The 7,674-nt window shown below is 38.5% G+C and overlaps 1 long non-coding RNA gene and 1 pseudogene across 2 annotated transcripts; both read right to left on the bottom strand.

Moving 5' to 3' along the window:
- Positions 1-264: 264 nt before the first annotated feature.
- On the bottom strand, positions 265-2,989 carry LOC143849063 (uncharacterized). Of its 2 annotated transcripts, XR_013235537.1 has the most exons (4): positions 2,327-2,989; positions 1,422-1,564; positions 984-1,179; positions 265-526 (listed from the first exon to the last, which is right to left on the bottom strand). It is a non-coding gene; the product is annotated as an uncharacterized LOC143849063 (long non-coding RNA). The 2 variants fall into 2 exon arrangements; XR_013235535.1 differs by lacking the exon at positions 2,327-2,989 and having other exon boundaries at positions 1,422-1,775.
- Positions 2,990-3,000: 11 nt separating this feature from the next.
- Positions 3,001-6,212, bottom strand: LOC143849054 (pentatricopeptide repeat-containing protein CRR2, chloroplastic pseudogene; annotated as a pseudogene).
- Between the last annotated feature and the right edge of the window lie 1,462 nt (positions 6,213-7,674).

The raw sequence follows: 7,674 nt of genomic DNA, 5'->3' as shown, positions 1-7,674 counted from the left end.
AGACGTGTCAATCGAGTACTCGATCACGCCACACTGAGTTAATTAGGATTTGCTTTGGCCACCCACATCCATGCTTTGAAGCATGGGTCTCTCCATTGTTGAAGAAATAGAGAATATGAAAAAAAAAAAAAAAAAAAACTTTAATGGGGAAGGGAATGTGTCGTGGAAACGAGATCTTCGATTGTGTCCTGCTCAATCTGCACCATGAATGTGTATCACAGTGCCGATCAAATCCAACAATCGAGTAGGCCTGACTATATGGCAATCAATCAAATGTAATAAATGGGAATCGAAAATCAAAGGATCACCACATGAAGAATTTCTCTAAAATCATATACATTTATCAAAACAAACTCACATTGAAAACCTAAAGCAAAGAAAAATAGAGAGCACTGTTGCTAGTGTACAATGTTTAGCTATAAAATAATGAAATGCAAAGATATCAGACCTATGGTTCAATGAATGTTAGATGCATCAATGACATCATGTTGGAAACCCTCCTACATAAGACCTGGTACATAACAACCTGCATATTTTAATAAAAAACATGTCTTGTCAATATTTAAATTTGACTTAATCCTTCTCCCACTCAGAATATTCACTTAAAAAGAATAACCTTTAAATAACCAGAGGTTTAAATCATGAAATAGAACTGGTTGATAAAAAAATTGCATAACAGTTCACAAAATTGAATCAGAAGCATGCATTTTCAGCATTTAATATTGACCCATTCCTCCTCCCACACAAAATATTGGCTTTAAAAACTAATCATTCAATTTTACTTTCAATCCTTCTTTCCGACATTTGACATATCAAAAATGGATTTTAAATCTATCATAGTAAAACACCATTGGGGACTCGGTGCTTTGATATTTTCAGATAAAAAGCAAGTAGGAATTGCTTCCTAAAATCATAATATTTTAACATTTAAGGCTAGTGTATGTACCAAAAACAATCAGGTAACTGTGAGAGAGAGGGAGTACCCTTTGGTGATCACCGGAAGCTTGGTAATTGATATCGTGCTCGAGGTGAACACCAAATTTTGCATAGTATGCTTGTTCAAATAATTGTATCTGGGATGGGGTCCGCGAACATATAACTTCAGTAACAGCATTCAGATCAATAACATCCCCATGTAATGCTTTCTTCACTATGCTTTCGGATGAGTGGAAGTGCTTTCTAAGACAGAGAACAGGCAAATTAGAAGTATCCAAAGCAAAAATATAAACCTCTATTGGTTTAGAACTTTGGCTTTTAACATTGTCACACCCAACATGAAAAGGAATTGAATTCAGATTTTATTTTCCAAAAAATTGAAGAGCGCGGCAAATTATAATAAAGGATTCCATGAGTCAAACTGTACAACACAGTCCCATTTTTCTAAACTGCCCATTGTGATATGACAAAAGATGTATTGATACCTTAAGGTTTCCACTAAGCTCTAAAGAGACGTTTAGTGAGTTCATCAGAATACATGGTTCTGTATTCTCGTTGGGATGAGCATGTTGTGTTACATCACGATGGCCAAGAATTGTGACAAGCTCTGCATTGTTGCAGCCTAATCCTGAACAGAAATCATCACAATATAGTTAGTATAAACATTGGGAGATGATATTTTCCCCCCTTTAAACGGATAAAATCCCCCCCTTTGACGGTTTCTGTGAGAATGGTTCACTGCTTGAGGATAAATTCACCCCCTTTAACGTTTTCCTTTGCCTTTAAAACTTAACGAGAAACGTTAAAGGGGGGGATTTTATCAGTCAGAGGGGGGGGGGGGGGGGGGGGGGGGGATATCATTCCCCTATGCATTTTGTGGAGAACTTATATTTTGGGAACTGGTATTGCCAATCAAAACTTCTGGGGATTTCCGCCCATATCTCTTAACAAAACTTTTGGGTGGGAATACAATATCTCATATACTTTGGTAGCAGAAAGTAATCAACATATCAAATTGCAATCGTGGAGTTAAGAAAACAAAAAAAATAATAGCACAATCATGAGGAATTCAAATGAAAGAAAAAATCAGTCAAACTAAGTCCAAGGCCCTGCAAATATTATTCCGGCATACCCATCAAATAAAGAAAATCTGAAAATCAGATCTCATCATTCTTTAGGTATACTGCTTTTTTATTTTAAATGGCATTCTCTCGGTGTGTTTATGCAGGCCCTTATTTTATTCAAGCAACTCCAGCAATAGCTTCTTATATCACCTTCTGTAATGGTCACAGACAAGACGAAAATAAAATTTATGGTCCCTGGTGAGTTTCAAAACAATGCAGTGGTCTACATGCTTAAAAAAAGGATTCAGGAAGCAGATATCACTTACATTGGATAGGTATACCCAATACTCTGAGTCTCTTCAGTGCTTTCCCAGATCAATGTGTCTCCTAAGCAAGCACTACTCCTGAAGGCTACTCACATTCCAGCTAAATAAAAGTTGTTTACACAACAAAGGATTATTCAGAGCTTCAAAGAATACAAAATTAATAAGCTGATCTCTCATATGATAACTAACTCAGCAGTTATATTATATCCTTGGCTATATCAGATTTCAGCCTTCGATTATCATACTTAGCATCTATGAGTCTATGACACCATTGTACATACTTTTAACGAGTCATTTCAGAGAAGATTAGTTTCTTTAGTTTCTCAATGAAAATCCTAAGGTCCCAAAGGAAACTTTAGTAGTGGACAATGTAATCAAGAGCTTACAGCCTCCTACTATGAACCTCATGTTCTATAAACACATTCTTCATAATATCTCTATTAAGAAAGTCCTGGACCTCTACTTCTCCTAGAGTCCTCTGCCGCTGATGCAGGATGGACCTAATCTAGGTTATCCTACAATGGCATGGCAGGACATTATCTAGGAACTCCTAGGTCAGTGGATAAATTAAGGAACTAATGAGGGCAATTTTCAGTGGCACGGTGACATAGTTGCTCTTCTCTATCCATGTGCCTCAGGTAGAAATGCAGTGAAGCAATTCCATAATGAATTCCATCATGATATAAGTTGCCTGTTGTCTCATTTTCTCAAGCAACCGGGAAAAAGGCATTAATCCTCCCGAACCAGAAAATTGAGGTGCTGAGTTCTCTGGTGGCTCACCAATAATCCTTGCATGAGCAAACACCATCAATGAAATGATGGAAACGGCTCGTGTCTCTGAGAATTATTTCCCTCCCAGCAAACTTTGAAACACATTTACAGAAAGAGTGGCAGTCACCACACACCCTGAGGTTTTTAGTTATCAAGATTGGCGATCCGGCACTTGTGTTTAGCAGCCCAAATGCAATTGCTAACTTCTCACTATGGCTAAACACTCTATGATCTTTTTCTTCATCCTCCAAATCGTGCAACACCCAACTTGAATCAGGAACATATCCATTTTCCACCAACAAATCAATCAAGCAAAACAACTTTTTGTAGATCTCGTCTGACTGTGGGTGTGATCTATCCCCTACAGTAAATGAATGTACTTTAGTTCTAATAACAATCCAGCTATTCCCAGGAATCTTTCTTAAGCCCTTCTCCTTGATCTGTGTTCTTTGCCTTTTGACATAATCCCAATTGCCAACTGCGGCATAGATATTGGATAACAAGATATAGTTTCCAATGTTCATGGGTTCTAATTCAATAAGCTTTTTAGAGGCAATTCTTGCTAGTTCGATATTGGAATAAACTCGGCAAGCACCCAGCAGAGCTCTCCATACACTAGCATCCGGTTCAATGGGCATTGAATAGATAAAATTTATAGCTTTATTCAAGCGGCCCGCACGGCCAAGTAGATCAACAACACAGGCATAATGAACAACCTCTGGTGTTATGTTATAATCCCGAGACATGGAATGGAAATAATGCCAACCCTTCTCTATCAAACCAGAGTGACTGCAAGCAGATAAAACTGAGACAAAAGTTATATTGTTTGGCATAATTCCAGCCTGCTGCATTTGGCAAAAGACAATAAGGGCATCCTCGCCACGGCCATGCATACCATATCCTGAGATCATAGCATTCCATGAAATAATATCTTTCCTTTGTAAGCTTCGAAATGTTTTCTCGGCATTGCGTATGCTTCCACATTTTGCATACATTGTTAGAAGGGCATTCCCCAAGGAGACATCTAAATCTGACGCAAAGTTCATTCTGATAACGTATGCATGTATACATTTGCCTTGTGGAAGACTTGCCATATGAGAGCACGAAGGAAGGATATTGATTATTGTGACCAAGTTAGGTTTTATTTCCGAGTGCATTTGGTGGAAGAGTAGCAGGGCTTCATTTGGTTGTCCGTTTCGAACATAACTACCAATCATGGCATTCCATGAGATCAAGTCTCTGCCAGAGAAGTCCTTAAAGATACGCCTAGCCATTGTTTTGTCCCCACAGTTCATATACATATCAGTGAGAGCAGTACACAATGACGAGTTGACTTCAAGCCCATGTCTTATTACGTACCCATGGATCAATCTACCAACATTGAGAAAACTTTCATTTACACATCCCGTGAGAACAGCAATCATGGTGAAAGAATTGGGTTTAAAGTTGGTCTGTTTCATCTTCCCAAAGATTTCCCAAGCCTGACTTGTAAACTTGGTACGGCTCAGTGCCAGAATTAAAGTGTTATATGATACAATATCGAACTTTTGCATTTTGCAGAAAAACTTTTGCGCATATTCTATGCAATTGAAGTCCACATACATGCTCAACAGTGCATTTCCAACAGGCACGTCCATCTCAATTCCACTTCTAAGTATATAAGCATGCAAACCTTTACCCTTCTTTAAGTCACAAGATTGTGCACATATCGATAACATAGTAGCAATTGTGACCATATCTTCTCTAACATCTTCTAACCGCATTCGGCAAAATAGACCAAGTGCTTTGTCATAATAACCACAATTTTTATTTGCATACATCATAGCATTCCAAGACGCAACATCCCTCATCGGCATCTTCTCGAAAAGTCCAACTGAAGATTCTAAACTTCCAATCTTAGCATACATATTAATCAGCGCATTCACTATGAATGTATCAAGGGAAAGCCCAAATTTAATAGCAAGTTGGTGAACTTGCTTACCCAGTTTAAGATATCCCAAATCTGTGCTCGACTGAACTATGACCAGCACCGTCACTGAACACGGCCTAATACCGGCAATTAGCATCTGGACAAAGAGTTCCATAGCTTCATAGACATCTCCCATGTCGAAATAACCCGAAATTATCGCATTCCAACTGACAATGTTCCTTACTATCATCGAGTCAAACACAAATCGCGAATAACTTATATTGAACTTTGAATAAAAGCTAATCAAAGAAGTACCCACATGAACATTTAGATCAAAAAGCCCATTTCTCAAAGAATAACAGTGTATCACTTGCCCTAATTTCAAATCAGACAGCTCGGCGCAGGCTGAAAGCAGACTCACAAGCGTAACTGAATTGGGTTTCTGATTCTCCATTCGCATTTTGAAGAGTAACCCAATAGCATCATTGTACTGTAAATTGTCAATGTAGCCACAAATCATCGCATTCCATGAAACTAAATCTCTTTTTGGCATTTCATCAAACAGGTAGCAGGCATCATCTAAAAAGCCACATTTGCTATAGAAATCAATGAGAGCAGTTCGAACACAAAGATCATCAATCAGGGTTTTGTTTCGAATATTTGAATGGATCTTTTTGCCTTGTTCTACGGCTTGTAGTTTTCCACAGGCCTTGATAATGAGTGGCAATACGAATTTACTTGGGGTCAAACCCAGAGCTTCCATTTCTGTGTAGGATTTGAGGATTGCTTTATCGTTTTTCAACTTGTTGTGGTATCTAATCATCGAATCCCAGTGTTTTGGATCTTTGATGCGAGTTGATTGAGATAATAAAGGGGTTTTGGGAAGGTTTATTGATAGAGAGCTCTCCATTGACAGTGTACCTGTATTTGGCGCGAAAATTAAAATAAAACCAGAACGGTTAAGTTGCCGTTGTTTCGTCGTTAAATTACTACAACAAAAGCGTGTCTTGATTCTCGAATAGATATACTGGTCATGATACGTTTGGATCTCATCTGTTTGGCTGCACACTATCCCAGGTTTGCTAGGTGTTTTGAAGGGGTTTTGAGGGTGCACACTATCCCGGGTTTGCTAGGTGTTTTGAATGGTTTTGAGGGTGCCGTATCAATATATCATCTGACGATTGACGAATGCTCCAAGGCTATGAGGAGATAAATCCAAACCCATGCAACTACCCATTTGGGGTCCACTTCTTAGAAACTACAGTCGGGCCCACTTCTTATAATGGAGATTTTATATCTTATAATGGAGATTTTATATGGTGCCCGACCGTCGAGTACCTTGCTAGCGCTACCATCCTTGATATTTGATCTAACAGCAGACCTTCACTGTTGGATCAATTATGAAGGGCAGAGAAAGACACAGAGATATTGAGAGAGAGAGAGAGACAGAGATTTTGAAACAGTTTAATGCTGCCATAGGGGGGTAGATTTTAGGGATTTATAGATTAACTACAACTAAGGGTGGTAAGATATGGGTAAAATGGGTAAAAGAAAAAAATTAAAAGTTATTCAAGACACGAGAAGGTACCGTTGGTAATTAATAAATGTTTGCGGGATTCCTGCATACAGTACTGATGACCAAGGTTTTAAATTTCAGTTTCGGAATGTCCTCATTGAAAACGAAGTTTTTGCCAAAATTTCGTTAAACGAAATAAAAAAAGCAATATTTTATCTCGTGCTAAAATTTTGGTCGAAATTTCCAAAATTCCGGAAATTTCGCCCAAATTTAGGTAGAATATTAAATAAAGTCAAAATTCCAGTTTTTTTGGGATTTTCCTGAAAATTTCATAACTTTTCGAGTTACTACAATTTCGGTTTCGTTCTCCACCGAAACCCAAAAATTCGGATTTCGGTCAAAATTTAAAACCTTGCTAATGGCTAGGGGTGGAAATGGTTCGGGTCTGGGTAACCAAAAATAAACAATGGAACCCGAACGAACCAGATCAAGGGGTTGGTTCAGTTCGGTTCTGGATTTACCCAATGAAGAGAGATCAGAAATGGGAAGGGAGATCGAGTGGAGAAGGAGAGAAAATACGACTGAGTTTTCTACTTTTCTTAGCTAATATAGGGTTTTTTTTTTTAAAGAGAAAAAGATAGGTAAATGATATCAGCATATACCCATGCTTTTAGTGTCAAACGGTTCGGTTCTGGGCACCAAGACCCCAAATCCAGAATGGAATCGAAAACCGATGATTCCCTTTGGGACCCAGACAGAACCGAACCAAACCGAGTCAAAGAGGCCGATTTGATTCGGTTCGGTTCTTCGGGTTGGACCCGACCCATATTGATGTAGTGCCAACATGGCAGTCATGTCATGCCTAGGTGGTTTTGGTGGAGTTCCAAGGTGCAGTCCCTCATTAATATTGCTGGCCCGTTTTGAAAGTTATGGCAGTTTTTGTGGACTGTGTCTATGAGTTCCCAAAACAGTCAAAGTTAGTGAGTTACAATGCAATTAATGATATATTAGTCCCTAAGCTAGCTAGTGGAGGAGCTTGAACGAATTTGCTTTGGTTTTCTTTTATTTAAAGAGTTAGAAACCATCTTTAGAGGGGATTTTGGATGTTGATAAACTTATGTAATTGATGGAATATCAATTGGGTTGAGCTTT

This window comes from Tasmannia lanceolata, unplaced genomic scaffold, assembly GCF_043159265.1.
Source record: "Tasmannia lanceolata isolate RefF3 unplaced genomic scaffold, GAP_Taslan_0.1 ptg000003l, whole genome shotgun sequence".
Classification (NCBI taxonomy): domain Eukaryota; kingdom Viridiplantae; phylum Streptophyta; class Magnoliopsida; order Canellales; family Winteraceae; genus Tasmannia; species Tasmannia lanceolata.
The sequence above is the reverse complement of the archived record's forward strand: the minus strand, read 5'-3'. Positions and strand labels throughout refer to the sequence as shown.